The 21,291-nt window shown below is 39.8% G+C and overlaps 1 protein-coding gene across 2 annotated transcripts in view; it reads left to right on the forward strand.

The window, feature by feature from the left end:
- The first annotated feature begins 7,713 nt into the window (after window positions 1–7,713).
- Window positions 7,714–21,291, forward strand: part of LOC150077709 (alpha-tocopherol transfer protein-like) — a 45,897-nt gene continuing 32,319 nt past the window's right edge. Inside the window, exons 1-2 of one of the 2 annotated variants that reach the window (XM_090384240.1) lie at window positions 7,714–7,812; window positions 12,821–13,112. The gene's annotated coding sequence lies outside the window, so the exon portion shown is untranslated. The remainder of the gene's footprint in view (window positions 7,813–12,820; window positions 13,113–21,291) is intronic. The other variant, XM_090384239.1, reaches the window with a different exon arrangement.

Below are 21,291 nucleotides of genomic sequence, written 5' to 3' on the forward strand. Positions count from 1 at the left end.
AAATTGCTCTTTACATCTTGCTCATGAGTAACTCTGCGAAAATACCTCCCCACGTCAGTTAAACATGATATTTTCTTAACAAAATCATGTCCTGTATCCTTTAAAATGTCCCTAGATTGCATTTTAATCATTTCCTCCAAGATTTTCTGCACCAATGAAGTCAGACATAGGTCTGCAGTTAGCGACTAAACATTTGAGAACCTTCTTTATGTACTGGTGATACAATGCCATTTCTACAATCAAAAGGAATCTCTCTAGAATCCGATGATGCCTTCGGAATTAACCTCAATGGTATAATACATTATCTGGCCGCTTCCTTCAAAATTACTGAATAAAATGGGCGAAAAAATTATCAAAATAAACTTTTAATGAAAAGTTTGATGAAGTGTTGGTTGACCATTTTCAACAATAAAATAAAGAATCAAATTCAAGAATAAGGATAAGATTTCCAGACTTAAAATTTCGAGTAAAAGTACCATATTTGGGGGATTTCCTGACTAAAGCAGTTATTCCAAAAATCTACAATATATTTTTGTAATAACCTTCACATCTTTCGGAAACGATGAACCACGAGGCCGTCAGAATGATCGATGGTTCTTTCCAAGGCTAGATTTACGGTCTAAGTTGTTCTCAGACCCCATGGTTGTGTAAGATGCAAAATCTTACAGAATAAAAATAATAAGTTGGTTTTTATTAATTAAGAATTAGGAGTTCTTGTTGCTAGTTGAATAAGATAGTAATATCATTTGATTTCAATAATAAGAATTTTTCAGCATGGAATATAAATTTAATGGGTAGTAAGAAATAAAAGGAGAGCCATTAGCCACCAACTTCCGTTATAAGCGGGGAATAAACGTAGAAAACTACTGTAAAGCAGCTTGGGTCCAAACAACAGACAAATTAAGGTTTATGCGGGGTCGAACTTAGTAGGGGTAGTCAGGTGCAAACAGGAAGTGGTTTCTTGACAAACACACAAGTTTCCAAATAAAGGTGCTGTGGTCAGGACATGTGAGTCCACGGTTTTAGAACGCTACGGGGACAAAGGCGTTATATGAGAGGGGAAGAGTTGTTTTTTTTTGGATAATCCGCAAACATCAAAGGGCACACCGTATGGCAGCAGATCCGGCAAAATAGTAAAAGTGGGTGTATTGAGCACGTGCTACTGAGCAGGCTGAATAAGGATCTTCTTTTTTTTTTTTTTTTTTTTTTTTTATGTGAACCCCAAACACGAGAGGTATTAGAACCTATAGTACTGTACTTAGTACCGTGCTTGAGTTGGAGGTTAAGAAGACGAAAGAAGATATTTGTTGACATTGGACTTGAACTTCTGTAGATTGTAATTTTCAGAAAATACGTATGAAGGAAGGATTTTCCAGAAAACGGCAGTTGAATGAATAAGTGAGGAAGATGAAAAGTTGGTTCTGTGGGTTTGAAGTTGGACAGTAAATGGATGTTGGCTGGTGGCGGTCCGTGTTTGGACTATTTCGAAAGAGAGAGCGGGAATTATAGAAGCCAGTTCAGAAGAACAGTGCCCATGGAAGTATCTGTAGAAGAGGCATGCAGCAGAAACAGTGCGTCTATGAGAAAGCGAGTGGAGAGACTCTGTTAGAGATGAATCATTAATTAACCTAACTGCCCTCTTCTGAATGGAACCAAGAAGCCTGAGAGAGGTTTTGGGGGCACCACCCCAGATGTGGGAACAATATTTCATGGCAGGGCGGATTTGCGATTTATACAGGGTGAGCAGCTGTTTGGAAGAAAAGTAACGCCGAGAGCCAAAGAGAAAACCAAGTTTTTTAGATGCAGAGGAAGCAATATTTGTAATGTGCTTGTGCCAAGAGAGATTAGAAGTCAGGGTAATCGCCAAAAGAGATATATCATTTTGCCTAGAAATCGGAGTGTCACTAAAGATAAGCATAGGAGCAGAAGAATCCTTTTTGCGAGATATAAGACAAGATTGAGTTTTAGAAGGGTTGAAATCAACTAAGTTGTCTTTGCCCCACTGGAGAATTACCTGGAGATCGGCATTTTAGGAATTGGTAGCAGATTTTCGAGAAGTTGAAGCTGATTGAGCAGGACAAGGTTTCTCAAAATGGAAAGTTGAATGCAATGTGCTATCATCGGCAAAACTATGGATAGGATTTCCAGTAAATGAAGAAGGTCATTGATATACAAAAGGAAAAGAGTGGGGGAAAGAACTGAACCTTGGGGGACACCGGCATTAGTGGAGAAGTTAGAAGATAGAGAGACATCTACCATCACCCTGAGTGAGCGATCAGAGAGAAAACTGGATAACCAATTACTAAAAACAGTTGGCAAACCATAAGATGGAAGCTTGTTTAGAAGACCTTTATGCCAAACACGATCAAAAGCCTTTGAGATGTCAAGAGCAACTACTTGTGTTTCACCGAACCTTTCCATTGAATTAGTCCATAAATGGGTAACATAAGCCAGAATATCACCAGTGGATCGACACTGACGGAATACATACTGGTGATCGTTCATCAGACGGAAGGTTTCTAGGTAGTTTAAGAGTTGGCGGTTAATTGATTTCTCCGTTACTTTAGAAAGAGTAGAAGTAATTGCAATGTGACGATAATTGGATGGGAGGGATTTGTCGCCCCTTTTAGGAACTGGCTGGATATGAGCAAATTTCCAAGCAGAAGGAAAAACACCTTTGGAATAAGAAAGTGAAAAAAGGCGACAAAGAATAGGAGTAAGTTCAGGAGCACAGGTTTTGAGAACAAGTGGAGAAATACCATCAGGACCTGGAGCTTTCTTAGCATCAAGATTCATCAGAATCCTTCTGATATCCTTTTGACGGAAGACCACAGGAGGCATTGGATGGAGCGTGTTAGGAATGGCGGGAGGTGTTTTACCAAGATCATTAATACATGAGCTAGAAGAAAAATGGGATGCTAGCAGGTCAGCTTTATCCTTGGCTGAAGTGACAACAGAACCATCTGGTTTGGACAGAGGTGGGAGCAGAGATGGGCAAAAGTTGCGGCCAATAGCTTTGGCAAGAGACCAGAATGCTCGGCTACCATTAGGGCAAGAAGCAAGTTTTCTACTCTTAGCCTGTTCAAACTCTAGTTCTAACAAATGAAAGGAGAAAAAATCCGATGAAGAATATAGGACTGGAAGAAGTCACTTGCAATAGGCGTGGCCAACTCGGGAGCCAGATGTGGGAGGAGATGAACAAGAAAGGGAGTGAAACGGTTGGAGACACACACTAAGTTAAGGTTTTAGTCGTGTAAGGAAATATGAGTTAGGACACACGAAGTTGAGGTTTTTGTCGTGTTAGGAAATATGAGTTAGGAGAACTCAAAGTTGAGATTTTTTGGTGTTAGTGAAAATGGTGTAGAGTAAGGCAAAATTGAGATTTTTGTCGGAATTGGTTAGGATGAGTTTGTAAGAGAGAAAGTGGAGATTTTAGTTAGTGTTAGTGAAATGAGTTAGTCTGTCAGAGTTGAGCAAGTGCTGACCAGTTTAAGATGGTGTAGTTAGTCGAGAAAGGGTAGATAAGTTCTAAGATAGAAGAATTAGTGAGAGCGGCAGTCGAGTAAGTGGAGAGAATAAATTAAGATGTAGCAGTGAGTCAGTCAGTTACTTAGTCAATCCTTCAGTAAGCCAGTAGCGGACAGAGTTTTTTGAATGAGGGAATGGATAAAGGTGCCGTAGAGAAAAATTAAAGTCGTTGGACAATAAAGGAAGCCCGACGTATTGTTCGTAAAGAGCAGAAGGCAACTAAAATAGTTGAGAAAGCAGAATACGGTGAAGTTAGCTCATTGTGTAATCTTGCACAATGACTGAGAAGGAATCAAATCCCGTGGTAATAAACAAGATGCCTGATGCCTAGTAGATATGGTGTGAAGCCGACAGAATCTGGAGCCGGACAGAAGGGAAGACAAACATGATAAAGGATGGAATGAATCGCTTTCAAGGAGCAAAGGAACCTGAGTCCCAGGAAGCAAATCAGAATCACTCCCGTCGAACTTTCCAAGGGTTTATGAGATGCGTTCCAGATAGAACAGGGCTGCTGTTCAACACGAGAAGAATGAAGGACGTGCCGCAAAGCCCCTCAAGATAACTAAGTAAGTGGCTAGTTACATAAGTATTCTCATTCACACAAAGAACTGTGGGAACCCAGAAATTTGATTAGCTGGACTTTTAAAAGATACTGTGAGATAAGTACTAAAAATACCAAGTTGTAAAGATAGGTTGGAGAAGAATCAGGAAGGATAGATATTAACAAAGGGGAAATTATTATTATATGATATTTTGGAAAGGAATAGAAGGGGATTGATATTTGTTATTAACGGTTATAAGTTTTGCATGATCAAATATATGTAGAAAGGAATAGAAAGGGATTGATATTTGTTATTAATGGTTTTAAAAGATGCAGGATTAAACATATGTAGAAAGGAATAGAACGGAACTGATATTAGAGCCGCCGTAGCCTAGTTGTCAGGCGCGCGGGTGCAAAAGTACACGTGTCTTGAGTGACCGCGGTTCAAGCTCGTGACTGTTGAATACAGTGCTGTTTCCTTGTATTCTGTCTATCTTGTGAACTCCTCTGACCGTTTGGTCAACCCGGAGTATAAACAGATAATTTATTTGTTATTAATGATTTTAATTGATGCATGATCAAATATATGTAGAAAGAAATAGAAAGAGATTGGTATTTGTTATTAATGGTTTTAACTGATGCATGATTAAGATATATATATGTATAAGAAGATGAGACTAGATCAAGTGTTTGAGTTCAATCGTTTTGATGTATTTATGTAAATATGTACAATAAACTGAATTTATAGATAACCTTTGTGTGTCTTTTGTTGTTCTGAGTACCAGCCTATCCGAAGGGAATTAAATACATCTAAGAACTTTTCCCCTTGAACCTAAAATTTTCTGTGAAGTTAAGAGTCAGATGCGCAAGTGGGGCGTTATTATTTTAAATGGGAACTAATCAAAAGGGGATAGATAAAGATAAGTAAAGGGATATACAAATATAATTATTTAAATAATAAATAAAAATCCCCACCCCTACAGTTGCAGGGTTCAAGGGCCAATACCATTACTTTAAAGAGTAAAGCATTTTACTTTTTAATATTTATGAGAAACAAGGCCTCACTCTACTTAAATCCGTTATGTGTCTTTCAACATTTGTGGGTTAAACCATTTAAGGCATATGAGCCATGTTTAAGAGCAGTGTTTGTGATATAATGGAATGAGTTTATTGATGATAATAATAATATTCTTACATTCTTGAAATACAGACTGTGAATATGTTCTTTGCATGAAAATACGAAGTCAAGGAACACTAGGAACATGACCAGTTCGTACAGGAATGGGGAGTGTCCCAGAAAGGTATAGATGTTTATCTTTGCATCATCACTCAAACTTATTGAAGAGAATGCACCCAAAACTGTTGGAGAGAATATGAGATATCTTCATTTCTCTTGAATGAAGGTGAGCCCAAAGAATTTGGCATACTTCCAGAATCTCTCATGATAAGAGTTTAAGGTCTGATATTTCGAGCTCCTTTAATCACATTTGGTTATCTATTTGCTAATAAAATTTCCGGAACTTTTTAAACAAAATTTTGGACCCCTATCCATTTCAGTTAACCTTTGTTTGGTATCGATTTAACTACAAAAATTAGTTATTCCTCAGTTATTGTCAGGTTAGTAATTTCTTGGCGAGAAATTCGAAACTTCTTGTATCCAGTATACAAATTTACGTCCAATTTCTTACACAAATGTCACGTTCGCTCTATTTTTCCAAGTTCTTGTGGGTAGTACAGTGGTATAATCACTGTTTTGCCCACCCATGGAGCGAAAATTACCTAAGTTCGAAACCCGTCAATGACGCGAGGAAAAGTTAATCAGTCGCAAGCGAGAGTAGCATGGTTTTTCCCTCGAGTCATTTTTATGGTATAAATTGCTGATTAGCCTAAAACCCTTCAACAACCAACCAGCCATTTTTCCAAATTTAAGTTACAGGCGAAAGTCTGTTGCTAAACCAGGGGATTGCGTTTGGACTTTCTTAAGGCGGCTGCTTAAAAAGTTGCACGATTCCCTATTTTTGTAGTCATACATCTTCCGCGTAGCGTAAATCTAGAGTATGATTCCCTTGGCCTCCTTATCTTACCAGCTTTATTTCCACTGAGCATATCTGTTGTACGGTGATGGTAACCTATAGGTGCATGACTTTACCAACCCAAACCTCAGCTGTTTTATTGGAACAGATAACTCTGAAATGGCGCGATTAACACCAAGAATACGTCAGGAACACATTTTGAATTGAATCAATGTCAAATGCCCATAACGACGTTCATTGCAACGGGACGTGCGGGATGGCTAAAATTTCAATGTGCATAATTAATATGCTGAATCTCCGCTTTAAATATATAATATCCTCTGATTCTTGTTGGAATAATTCTACAGGCGAGGCTTTAACTGGTGTGACATGGGTGGATGTCTTTTTTTCCACCAAGAGCCATCTTGATCCCGTATATCATTTGGGAGTTGGGTGTATCTTCACAGAACTTCGAAAATCATACGCTCATCTAGTTTTCAGAAGTCGTTTCAACATCGACCCCGATGACAATTGATATGACAGGTGAGCTTCACTGTAGTTCATTTTCCAATAGAAGATAGAAAATAAAGTGATTTTGTCCATAGTCGGATGAACCTTAGAATACGTAAACAGACGAAAAATACAATGAAACTAAATCACAAAGACACCATTAATATCTTCAGAAGATTCGCAGAACTATGATAAGAAGAGGAAAAAAAACATCTATAAAAAAAAATACTTCACAGAATGGGTTATCATTCACTTAATATTGGATCTCATGAAGAACTTCAAAATCTTGAATTTTTCATGGAGAAACCCAGGGAATTCGACATTGAAGTTTAAAGCTTTAGTTGGGCAAAACTCCTCGTGGGCGATACATTTCTTTTTATAAAGAAAATGGGTGTGAAATATTGGGTGGAGTATTTTGAGCAGTGACAAGAATGATAAATGGTAATGACAAGTAGCAATTGTTATGCTCTGAAAGTTTCATCTTATTCTTACAGACTCTACTCTTCCGTTTTGTGTTTTCCACCACATCACTTATGATGGCCGGTTGTCCACCCTCAGATTAGCAGTTTGCGTCTACCAGCAAAACATAAATAAATAAAATAACTAACATATCATCCATTAGATGTTAGGTGGGTGTTAGATGTGCGGCTTAAGAGCCAAAGCAAATAACATTATAAAGCATTATTGTGTCTGTAATGGCTTGTACCTTACACTCGCATTAACCAGAATTTCCAAGAGATAAAAAGTGCAGACCATTCTACAAGTCATGGTACTCTAAATTCTAAAAACACATCTACATCTGATGAACCATTTTCGTGTTCATTAGGTGTAGTATTTCGTTGATGTACGTGTTACATTTAGATGTCGCAGCCTGCAACTCTAATTATTCACTTAACATCCTAGTGGATAGGGGAGGATGCGCGTCGTATCAGCCATTTACGAAAATAATCGTTCGGTGGCACTTGTTTATTCATTTGTCCTTGTTCGTATATCATATCAATTTAAACTTGTTTTTCGTTATACGAAGGTCGACCGGAGAAGGGGTTGATACCAACTGATAAAACGGGAAGTGCGCGTGCGCGTCGGTGTAACGGTTGCCTAATCTTGCACTCCTCGAGTTTTCAGTGTATTTTTTTAGCGAGTCTCAGTAATATTTTCGTACAGTGACTTCCTGAGTTATCCCCTGCATCCTTGGTGAAGATGAATACCATGAAAATTTAGGTAATTATTGTTTTTACATGATTTGTTTTTGTCTGTACTGTATTCATATTTGCTGCCATTGCTTGTCTCAAGGCCAGGATGTTACCGCCTTGGATACTAGCCTTCCCTGCTCGCTAACCCTTGCCCAGTACCGGCTGTACCACAAGATCAAGCGTAATCCTACATTTTAGTGTCCTGAGTCACTTCAGCCGGCAAGTCACCGTTAGCTCCAAACTGGCGTGAATCGAAATGCACTGCGTTCGGAGTTATTCGCCAGTTGTAAACGTCGTATTGCACTACGTTTACAACTCCGACCTATTTACGCTCCCGCTCTACTTGTGAGACTGCCTCCGGCAACAAGTTGGAAGAAACTTGGCAATCAAGCGTTTGGAATTTGTCTGCTGTATGCCTGGCAACAAAGTTTTGGAACTTGTCAGATTTTTTGCCTGGACAACTCTCAACAGACCACTTTTACTTTGACTATTAATTGTGAGCCTTCTCGGAATTTATACTGGGCTTCAAGCCGCTAAGTTGGCGAATTGGCATCAAGACGATTTCTTTCGCCCTGCCTTCTCACTTTGATTACTGCTCACCTAGCAAAACCCTTCGTAATCCTACATTTTAGTGTCCTGAGTCACGGTCAGCCGGCAAGTCACCGTTAGCCCCAAACTGGCGTGAATCGAAATCTGACGGAGTTCCGACTTGACTGAGCATGCGCGACACTCACTCTGCCTGTTGCCGCTGTATCTGCCAGCCTGTGCTGGTAATTGTCACGGAGCATGCGCGACACTCACTACATCTGCCTGTCGTGTGTTCGGAAATTTCACGGAGCATGCGCGACACTATCTGGTGGTCTGTATGCTGGCAATGTACTAAGTACTCGCAGTAATATTTTTTTTTTATTTTTTCGTTTTCAGAAAGCATAAAAACAATTTCCTGACTACACAAGAATTTGATAATAAAAATAAAAGCAGATAGATAGTTATAAAAACAATATACGTTTATTTTTTTTTTCTATATACTTTTTTTTTCGTTTTCACAAAGGATAAAAAGGGTCCTTGAGGTTGCCACAGACATTCTCTCAGATATGACAGACAAGCTGTACTTGCTACCTGCGAGTCTAAAACGCTGATGGAACTGATATTCGGGTGACACTCAAGTCAAGTGGACCCAATTTCGGCGAAGTCCGGACGGCCTGTGACAGCCAAATCCTCTGTCTGCACCTTCACAATGGTGGGACTGCTAGTAATCGTGGGTATAACCTCCATGCACAAGTACATGGTGAGTGACCATCCCGGTGTGAATCAACGTAAGCAGGGTTCGAGGTGTGGCGCCCACACCACATGGAGGAACGCCGCCCCTCTATGTTACCAGGCAGTACTAGGTGGTAGATGACTCTCATCAACCGGTGCAATACCACCACTTTGCTTATTGGAGCTTGAAGTGGTGGAACCCATGTTTAGTCTCTAGAGCTAAGTTCCGGTCAACCCTTCCTTGTCTCTTCCATCATGCAGTATGATTGATGACTTTTGAGATTAGGATGAACGTTGTGGCGAGATCCAATATTCCTTACATTTCAAAGGTACGGCTCTAAAACGGTTTTCGCAGGCCGGCCGCTAGTTCGTACACCGGACCGAACATATTGGTAACTCTCTAGGAGGCTTCCGGATCAGCTGGTGTATAATCTTGCTACCTCTACTCTGCCAGATGGTGACTGGAGGAAGTCCGAGTACTGTGGAATGCGGGGAACATTGTCGAGGCTACGTAATGTCAAGGATCTGGGTATATTCTTACCACGTGTACGCCCTATCTAAAAATTTCATTACTTCATACAGCATGTCCCACTCACTTTTCTTACTATTGAATACACCATTAATTGTCAAACTAATAGAGCAAGCTTATCTGCGAAAAGATTTTTTTTTGTTTTTTTTTTTTTTTTTTTTTTTTTTAGGAGCATTAGCAACTAAGGCCATATTGCTCTGGGATATGCGGTGGTCATTCCCTGACCTTTCCGCATCCTCTGTATTTGGTGGTGACGGGCCCGAACCCCGGTCTAATCAAGAAGTGTGTGCTACGCACTGTTGCTCCTTCCCACCTGGCTACGGATGCGCCCTGCGCCTTCCTAATTCATTTCACAAATACGGATGCGCCTTCCTAATTCATTTCACAAATATACGTGGTCTCAAATCTAATCTCAACGATGTCCATTTGCAGTCTGTCAAACCCCATGTATTTTTTACTGACAGAATCTCAGTTATCGGTTGATTCAACTACTGCTCATCTCAGATGCCCAAATTATTCGCTGTATGATTCTTTATTATTATTATTAAAATCAGTTTATTTCCCAAGAAACCTTGGGTCACCCCGGGACGGCTCTGTGCCAGAAGGGTGTGAATACAGACTAAGGTGCGAGGAACACAATGTACAATAAACAATGGTACATTCGTGCTCGACCCGAGACTTTACAGGGTTAAATAAACAATAATGTACAAAATATACAGTGCTATACATGGTTACATGAAGACAGAAAGTCTTTGCCATATACAAATAGGCAAGTTAAAAAAAAAAAAAAAAAAAAAAAGTCTGTCCAGGAGCAGGGGAGTATTATAGGTTCATAATCTGGTAACAGTTCTTGAGGATTTCCTTCCTGTAGGGCTCAGGTTCACAGAACCTATCAGGGTGGATCCTAAATTTATTGAAGATCCGAAGACAATTGGCTGGAAACATGTTCCTCAGGGAATCAATGTTTGACAGAGTAAGACGTAGAGGGAGACAGGAGTCGGGGTGCTTCCCTCTTGCCCTCTTCGGGCCAGAGATTAATGCGGATACTGATGGAACATCAATTCGCCTCGTTATAAGCCGTGCAAGCGTGAGAACATTTTTTGTCATGATGATATGTCTCCAAGGAGTGGTGCCTAGATTTGCTTGTAGGGTAGATCTGGAAATAGTTAGGGGGTGGCCTACCACCCTGTTCATCCATCTAAGCAACCAGTACTCTAAACTAAGATACTTCTGAAGGTATGAGGCAGGGGCAGATGACCAAATTTCTGAAGCATAGAGAGGAATCGGCGTAATACACCTCAGGATGTGCCGAACAAGCAGCGCTGGCTGATGCACACCAACGAGCTCTTGACGCACTGCCCAAAGAGCGGCGTACGTCTTTTGCCTCATCCTGGCAAAGTGAGGCTGAAATGTGAGCCCAACGTCCCAGGTGAGGCCAAGATCAGTATGAGAGGTCACCTTTTGCACCGGTTCCCCACTCACAAAGATTTGGATATCATTTTTGGCTCTCTTCTTGGTTATTGTCAGTTGTGCTGATTTGGAAGGGCTCAGATGCAGCCCTATTGTGGCAAGATAACTTTCCAAGCTCAATTGGAAAGTTATCTTGCCTTTCCTTTCTTTCCGAAATTTGATTCCGAAAGGGAATCAAATTTCCTTTGATTCCGAAAGGAATCAAAAGTTATTTTGATTCCTTTCGCCTCAAAGGTGGTACTTGTGCATATGTCCGTTCTGATATTCCCTGTCAGAGACTTGGCAATTTGGAATCTCCTCTCTTTGATCTTCGTTGGCTTAAAATCTGTGTACCTCATTGTGTCAAATTCATCTGTTGTCTCTACCGTTCTCCCAACTCCACTAATCACTTGGAGCTCTTTGACTTCCTCTCTTTGCAACTTGACTTTCTCCAGTCCAACTTTCCTAACAGTGAAGTAATTTTCCTTGGTGATTTTAACGTTCACAACTCCAGCTGGCTTCCGTTTCTAGTCACACCTACTCAGCAGGTCGAGATGCTGAGGCTTTTGCAATTACTAATGACCTAGCACAGATTGTTCATTTACCTACAAGAATACCGGACAATCCTAATCATACAGCCAGTACGCTTGGTCTTTGTCTCACAAACAACCCTTCTGGCAATGTACCGTATATTGCCAAGTACATTGTCAGTGCCGCGCATGCCCAGTCAAGTCGGAACTGCCGGTCAGAATACGATTCATGCCAGGTTGGAACTGGCGGTGACTTGCGGGCTGACCGTGACTCACGACACTAAAGTGCAGGACATATAGCAAGCCTTTATGAATGATTATAGTACTCGTGTGGTAACGAGAAACAGCGCAATTTTCTCTTTCCGCAGTTCAAATAATACGTTTTCATCCCTTGTTATTTTCTTTTCCTCCCCACTCATACTTTAAATTCATTTCTCTGGTAAAATATGGAAATTTGCTTGTTTTCACCTAAATAAAATTATTTAATTGATAATAAATTTTAATATTTTTATAGGTCATGGCCAAACATCCATAATGTACCTTAGGAGGAGGTTAAGATGCTATTTGCAATAGACACAGATTTTTTTATTTTCACTACTGAGTTCAGGCAACTAATTATAGCAGGTTTCAGTACAATTCTGTGAGTGCAATGAGGCCATTACACCTGTCTCACTCTATTGAAACCTTTTATTTTCACCCACCTCAATCCAGTAGTTTTTGCATAAAATTCTGTATTTATTAATGTTTATTGCAAATGGCGCACATCACTATCATATTGATATCCTTGTAGGCTGCATTTTAGGCAATGTCTGGCCATTATATTTTTAAATATTACTTTTTTGACCTTAACTCCCTAAATTTACATCTGTCATTTCGACTGATCTCAACTGTTGTTTGAGGTTTCGATGTAATGAATGAATTGAACTACTTTTAACTTTGTTCTAATTTTTACTTAATCCTTTTCCTTTATTTGTTCATTGTTTTATGTCTGGCATCCTATGAAGACCGGATCATTTCCCTGCTATTTTTTTGTTTTTTATTCACTTCACAGAAATACGAAGAATCTGGAACGAATGAAAATTTGGAAGACAATTCTGTGTGACTAACTTTTGACTGCTTCTTTGCGGGGTTAGTTATTTTCTTCAACAAAAGGAATTTAGCATTCTTTTATTTAGATCATTATTTGAGTTAATATTACAATGACAAAAAAAAAAAAAAAAAAAAAAAAACTATATAATTGAAATTCTTTTTACTTATTAACCCCACAGAGACCTAACAGAATCCAAACAGGCCTATCAGTTGTATCCCAATGATATACAAGATTATGACCAGCTGCATAACCAAGAAGATACCATTCCACTTGAAGAGCCAGAATATAATAGCCGAACGCAGTATATAGTGTTGGTGCCAAAGACTCTAGCAACACTAGGTTTCCCCAGAGAACCTATACAACGGACTCAAGAAAGTTGCAATCCTGAGTAACACAACACATAGCAGCCACCCTGGGCACTTGGTAGTAATACTCATTGTGGTGTGGATCTACCCCAGGGCTCACATCTGGTGAGTATGGGCTTGCCACATCCAGGGTCCTGAGCTGGATATCATAACTCTTCTCTTTCTTGGTGATTCCCTTCTACTCTCTCTCTCTCTCTCTCTCTCTCTCTCTCTCTCTCTCTCTCTCTCTCTCTCTCTCTCTCTCTCTCTCTCTCTCTCTCTCTCTGTCCTCCAGGGTAACTCGGAATTTTTTTTTAGCTGGTGCAGTATAAGCCTCAGGCTTCCTTGCACTATATGGCTAGTAATACAATACAATACAATTTTATTTATGAAGAGAATTCGTTTACAATAAATGAACTTGTTAAGAAAAGTAAATTTCTTGACAACAAGTTGTAATTCTTCCTTTACAAGATTTGTACAAATTTGTTATCTTACAGAAAAGACTATGAAGTCACTACACATAGTATATTCTGCACTGTAAACAGAGGTAGTTTATCTGCATATCAATTCTAATCTACAGTGTCATTGAGTATCAAGAATTTTCTTATTAGGAATTTTAATTTGGAGATGGGATAACTTCTCCTGAGCCTGAAATCAATGCTAGCCAATAATAATAATAATAATAATAATAATAATAATAATACAATACAATACAATACAATACAATTTTATTTATCAAGAGAATTCATTTACAATAAATAATAATAATAATAATAATAATAATAATAATAATAATAATAATAATAATAATAATACAACAACAATACAACACAATAATAATAATAATAATAATAATAATAATAATAATAATAATAATAATAATAATAATAATAATAGATAGGGTTCCCAGAGAACACAATACATGAATATACACTGAGTTCAATAAAAGGTTCAGATATCACTTGATTGTTAATGACAATGTGGAAACATTGCATTATATAGCTCCTCAGACTCCAGAGAGTAATGTGACCCAACCTAACAGCAATAGGGCTCCTAGAGAACAGACACAAACATATACACAGAGTTGGATAAATGGTTCAGGCTTCACTTGTTGGACGATGACACTGTTCGAACGTATTACACAGTCATAAAAAATGGGTTTTTTATGACTATTTTTATTTTCTTGTTCAATAATATGCCCTGTAGCTTGTCGTCTGTCGTGCCCACCACCAATCATTTCATCGTTTGCCACGCCTACCTATCAATCAATATATCCTTCTCGATTTCTACTCCAGACCAATAACACCCACCGTCTGTTTACCAAGCGAGCAGCGCTAGAGTGCCGTGTCGGGAAACTAATTTTCCAAGTAAGTTATCCGACACATTTCTCGTCGTACTCATGCTGGCGCCCTTTATTAGCCCACTATTCATATAAATTAATGTAGCAAGTTTTAAATTATTTATTAATTAGATATTCAGTATTTTTTTTTTTTTTTATATTTCAGTGAACATTTCCTTCTTCTATAGATTCCGATAAATTACCTTAAACATTCTTTCGGAAATGAGTACAATCGCAGCCACTTTTATTGCACACGAAACACTTATTTCTGTGCATTACAGCAGATACTTATAATAATAGAAAAATAAATACACAAATAATTATAACAATAGTAAAATAAGAATACATGAAACAATTTCTACGTTCAACAAACACTGGAACTCGAGACACAGAAGCAACCACGTAGTAGCAACTTTATTAGCATTGGCAATAAGTAAGTTTTGATGGCCACAAATTTCCCCGTAAGTTTCATATCCTGAAAGTGAGGGCGCTGGAAGGAATTCAACAAGTGTCCACTCTGTATCTTACTTCTCTGTGCCTCTATCACCCTTACCGAAGCAACTCCTTCTGCGTCCTCAGGATTGTTTCAGGTGCTCTGTTCGAATGTCGAAGCTCTACATCATTGTCTGCATTGAGAACGCCTCGTGATGCAAGCTTATGCATTGAGAGAGATGATGACTTTTTGAAACGGGAATACGATTTTGCTCCTGCTGTCTCCACAACGGAATCCCCGGTGAATATCCCCTTAGAAATTTTGGAAATAAAAAACGTTTTAAGCGACAACACCACTACACTCACTCAATACCTTCCCTGACAGTTTCGAGATCAGCTTAGGGTAGATCCTGTGTCCAATAATGGATTCTCTTGCTTAGTGAACAATCAAATCAGAGATTTGAAAATCTTTGTAAGTGAATGCTGTCTTCCTTCTAGTCAGATGTCAGTGATGAACCATCAGGTACCTCATGAGCATTTAAGTGAATTGGATGAAGCCCCTCTGTGATCCTCAGCCCAAACTGTTCAATCCCTGCAAGGGACAACTGATCCAAAAATTTACAGAGTTCACCTCTAGCTGCAGACAGGTTGACTCAACAGATCTTCACTCCTGCCATTCAGCTGAACCCACTGGATACGCATCCCTTGCATTCTGATCCTGTTGAGTTTGATCTGCCCATGGTTGCTGATAGTCAACGTGCCCAGGATCAATGTTGGAATCTGGGTGAACCTAACTCGTATTAACCTTGCAGACTACAACAGAAGAAGCATGGTCGCCTGGTTCTGAATCAACCCAACCACGGTAACAATATGATGGAGATGACAGAACCCCCACAACAAAACAGGAATGGGCAGACCTTTGCTCAGGTGATTGCCTCGAGTCATCTTCATCAATTGAACTCTCAAGAACAATCTCATAGCCATAACCCCGAAAGGGCTATTTCCACCCAAGACATTTTGACAGTGGAACCCCAAGGATACAGATTACCAAAACAGGAGACACGAGTTTCTGTCCCTCGCCAAACGATTTCGGCAATTCAGTCAAGAAGACTGGAAGTGATTTATAATATATCAGCTGTACAGACTAGAGAAAGAATTTTTGTTTCGAGACTGGGTCCTTCAATGCAAGAAGAAAGTATCAAGGCTTTCTTTGCCCATGAACATGGGATTAAGATTGATGCAAAGGCTATCAAAACAAGGTTTCCGACCTACTCTTCCTTTATCATCTGCACAGCGAATGTGAAGTATATCGTCTTGGAGTCTAGCTGCTGGCCCTTAGGCACCATCATTAATCTGCATCAAGGGACGAGTAGACCGATCGCGTACATTGGTCCCAGACAGGATATAGAGGCATAGCGACAAAAGGGCCATATGCAACCAGGTTCACAAGGAGGAAAGCTTTTGTGGTTCATGCAAAATGTATGCAGCATAAAAAACAAGCTTCAGACCCTCTAGCCCTTCTTTTTCTTCATGAGTTTGATATCATTTGTCTTACTGAAACATGGCTATCGGCGGATAGCAGCTTGTTCTTGTGCCTCTTAACACTCCCTACAAGCACATTGGGAATTCAAGAAACATCAGATGGGGTGGTGGTGTTGATATCTTTTTTAAAGGTTGTTTCAAGCCAATAAGCTACAAGAGTAAGCCTGTCGAATAATTTTGATGCAATCTGAACAACGCTGAGGAGTCCTCTTATTCAAATTCAGTGCTGCCTGGTTTACATTCCCCCAGACCACAGTGAAGACTCTAGATCTGAGCTGCTCACCTGGTTGGCAACAAATTTAGTAACTAGAACTCCAACTGTGGTTGCAGGTGATTTGAACTTGCCAATCCATAAGCAAGAGATGCTCTTGTGGCCCACTTGAAATCGCTCTTCGGACCTTTGACGTTACACGGTTCTTAGCGCCAGCTACTACAGGAGACCGAGGGCTCGACCTAATATTCCATAACTTACCAGACATCAAGCTCATGCCTAGCAATTTCCAATTTCAATCGGATCACCTCCAAATGCATGCCAGTTATCCATGCATGGGAATTCCCCTGAGTTACCTGATGATTTGCTGCTGAACTGCCTAGGGTTTCCCCCCTCTACTAAATATCTCGAGCTGGACATCATTTTACAGTGCTTGAGCGGATTTGACTGGGGATACTCCTATTCTGAGTATATAGAGGATGCCACCATTGCCTTGTCCAAACAATTAAAGTTAATTGCACTCCCTGGCGCATCCAAGAAAGTTAGGATTTGTAGGAAGTCGAATCGGTGTCTTAATAAGGAAACCAAGTTGGCCTTCATCAGGAAGCAGAAAGCATAGCGGAAATGGCAGAAATCCCAACTTTCCTCAGCCCTCACTATATTTAAGAAAGAAAGAGCTTACTTCCTAAAAAAGAAAAGTCAAGTCCTAAACGAAACAGTTCTAGATAGGATCAAGAGGGTAGAAGGATTCTATCACACCAGATAAACCACCATATCATTGATAAAAAAACTTGTCCAGGAATGGATACAGTTCAACCTTCTGCAGGCAAATTTTCCAGATCCAGATCCCCACAGGAGGACCGGTTACCTTTGGCACAGATGAATCATATAAAAATATCTAGGGAGACCCTGATTGATGTCATCAACAAATTACCTAACAAAGGTACTGTAGGACCAGACGGTTTCCCAATATTCATAGTAAAAATATGCAGCACCTACATTGTTGACCTTCTACTCCACATTTTCAGCCAAATTTTACAATCGGGAAGAGTTCCATCAATTTGGAGATCTTACCATATCAAGCCCATTCCAAACATTAGGAAACCTAAATCTCTGAAAGATCTTTACTTAAAATCTGAAAAAAGCGATTCAGCCAGCAATTGCCCAGCACTGCTTTGGTCACAGGCCGGAGTACCTTCACACCGTTCTGCACAAGAGATCAACAACTACAAATCTTCTAGATACCCTCTTCAGAATCCAACATGCCATCAATCACAAATCCCAGATTGATATCATCTTCCGGGACATTAATCGGCATACGACAGATTATACCTACCAGCTCTCTTTATTATTCTGAAGCACTGTTTCGGTCTGGCTGATACTTTGCTACAAATCTTAAAATCCATGCTACATCTCAGACATCTGTCTGTTACTATCAACGATTTCCAAGTAATTTTCGACATCACAAGAGGCATCCCGCAAGGGAGTGTGCCGACAACAATTCTCTTTGCAGAAGTTTTGGAACCTTTCTAGCATGTAATTCTAACTTTGTCTTTTATGCCGATGATCCATAGCCGCATAGGCTATGGATCATCGGCATCCCCCTAGCCGCATAGCCGCTAGGGGGATGATTGTGTCCGGCTGTCTGTATGATATGCTCCGTAAACTTTTCTTGTTTTGTGTGTTTTTTATTTAAAGTATTAAGTTCCTATTAGTGCCACCACATAAGGATAGGCAAGTACTGTATTATTTGAACGGACAACAGATAAGTATTAAATGAATTTCTGCATGTTCATTCTGCTACTCCATACAAGCGCTTTCAGCCATTATCTTGTAGTTCAACTTATACATGTGTCCAACAGACACTTGACCTTGACCAGGCATTAGAGTTTTGCCTAGCCGCTCTGTTCTTCTCTCCCTACTTAGTCCCCTGCTCCCTGTGGATTTCACTGCAGGGCAACTAAGGCGACCGGCTGGTCACAGTGCCTATTGCTTGCTAAACCACAACTGTGGTGATATTAAATTATCTAGTAAAACTACAGTAACTGAATTCAATATGACAAATACTACCTCCTGTCAAAATTCTAACGTCTGCACCATCTGTGGGACCAGCTCTGACCCCATTGTCCAATGTATTGAGTGCAAACAATTAATATGCAATCACTGTACACATTCTGACCTGAAAAAATTAAATAAAAGTCGGCGGAAATCATTCTGTTGTGATAGATGTCGACTCAGAAATTCTCAGAAAAGCCCTATAACTGTTGCAACGCCAAACAGCACGGAACCTGAGTCACTTTCCTCCTCTTCGGCTAACAAAGTTGAAATGCCGTACTCTAGTACATTTGAGACAAATATCATGCCAATAACTAGAAATACCGACTCTGAATCGTACATGGATGAAGCCTCTAATCCTTCTTTGTTGTCGCATCAAATCTCAGATGCATCAACTCAAACACATATATCTGTGCTGTCAGAAGATCTCAGCGCTAACTCCTTCCCTACGGAAACTCTGAATCCAACCTTTGGTATTCTGCAATCAACTGAATTCCAGGAACTACTCTTTAACACTATGCAGAAAATCCTCATTCAAACTCATCTAATCAGCGCACCTCACACTGCAAACTCTGAAATTCTCCTGGATTCTAATACACTCAATGAAGGAAACAGCGAGCTATACACGGAGATTTGTGGTATAAAAACAATATTAGCTAATCAACAGGCTGAAATTTCTGACATTAACGCCCAAATTAAAAATCTCACATCAGTTATGTCTTGCCACTTAAGGGAAGCTAGGAAGAATTCTGAACCTACTCTCGACACCAATGGGCTCAAAGTGAATACGAATTCTTCATTAACTGACGATGCCCTCAGTACTGAGACCAGATCTTCACCTTCCACCGGCCTCAATACTTCTACTGCTGCAAATATTAATTTGCCCAAGCCTGCTAACATTCATGATTCAAGTCATTCAACTGAGCAATTTATTGCCAAACAGACTCTGTTAGATGATTCTTCTGATGTAAACAGAACCACTCCTCCCACCTACTCTCCTCTGCGGAACAGTTCTGTCTGTACTTCTATTTCACAAGCTCAGAGTCACCAAGCGGAATCCTCTTCAACATCAGTTAAGGCAACATATGCAAAAATAACTGCTGCCACATCTAATGAGGTCTGCAAACCTGTCTGTAGATCTGCCGCCACAGTGAGTAAACCTGTTTCTGATTGCCAGTCTCAAATATCGCACCAAAGATCAAAACAGAACAAACCGTCAGAAAATATTAAAGCATCTATATCTCAAGGTACTTTCTCCAAGCTTCCAGTCATAACTCATCAAACACAGAATGTAACTACTGCAGAAAAATCTCAGTTACTCAAACACAAGTATAATATCACAATTATTCCCACAAAAGACCGAATTTTTCTTTCTAGACTTGGACCCTCCACTAAATCTGAAAATCTTATCAACCTAATTAAAGAAGAATATGGTTTCGGAGTAGATGTCCGTTCTCTGAAGACACGATGTCCCGCCTACTCATCTTTTATAATAACATGCCTTCCATCACAAACAGAAAAAGTGTTGAATCTAAGATCCCTTTTATCAGGGGCTCTAGTAAAACGCTTCACGGACAGACCATCAAGGGAGTCCAAAATCTCCTCTCCACCGGCATAGCAATCAGATACCCTGCTATCTACACATACTACGTTCTCCTCTCGTCATAGAATCCCCAGATCCCAACTGTTCAGTGTTTACCTTCAGAATTGCAGGAGTATAATTAGCAACCTAAACCACTTCAGAGCAATCCAAGGCTCACATATTTACGACATTTACCTGCTCACTGAAACCTGGCTCTCCATTGATATTGATGATCAGGAGATTATAGATGGTCAATATACAATCCATAGAAAGGACAGAGGATCTCGTGGAGGCGGAGTAGCTATTATACATTCTAACCATATACTCTGTGAAACTGCATCAAATTTCACAAATATTGAATCAGTATACTGCCTTCTTCATCTTGGCAAGTTAAAGGTTTTAATAGTATTGCTTTATTTTCCACCTCCCTTAACTAATATAGACCTCCAGTACTTAGAAAGCTCGCTGGAATCAATCTTCCCACTAATTCAATCTGCCGACATAGCAATGGTTTTGGGTGACTTTAACTGTCAAATGGCCAATTTAGAATCTTCTTCTCCATCACTGCAGACTAGGGCTCTCTTTAATATGCTTCACAGCTATGGTCTGGAACAAATTTGCAACTTTCCAACCAGAGAAAATGCCTACCTCGACCTAATATTTTCCTCTACTCATATAGATGTTCACACCGACAACCCCATATTTCACTCGGATCATTCACCAATTACTTTTGACATCACAGTGACTTCTCATAACTTCAAATGCAGCTCCCGTACTCCTCGATTCAATTTCAGAAAGGCTGACTGGCCTCTGCTCAACCTAGCTCTAAGAAACGTAGACAAGCAGCTCGCTGACGCTATGGATGACATCGATGTGCTCACCAACAACCTGATTAACTGTGTCCATTCAGTTATATCTGACATTGTTCCTCAATCCCATCTTACCACACGCTCTACCTACCCGCACTGGTATAATAGTGAACTAATACGTAAAATTAAATCCAAAGAATTCTACAGAAACAAATATAAGCAAACAGGTGACAGTCAATACTATGAAATATTCAGCCAACTCCGCAAAGAAGTGAAAACTCTCATATTAAACTCCTACAACATGTATACAGAGTCAGTTCAGGATAGTCTGCTTA

Source organism: Mastigoproctus giganteus, chromosome 11 (genome assembly GCF_048544385.1).
Source record: "Mastigoproctus giganteus isolate SK-2022 chromosome 11, ASM4854438v1, whole genome shotgun sequence".
Lineage (NCBI taxonomy): Eukaryota > Metazoa > Arthropoda > Arachnida > Uropygi > Thelyphonidae > Mastigoproctus > Mastigoproctus giganteus.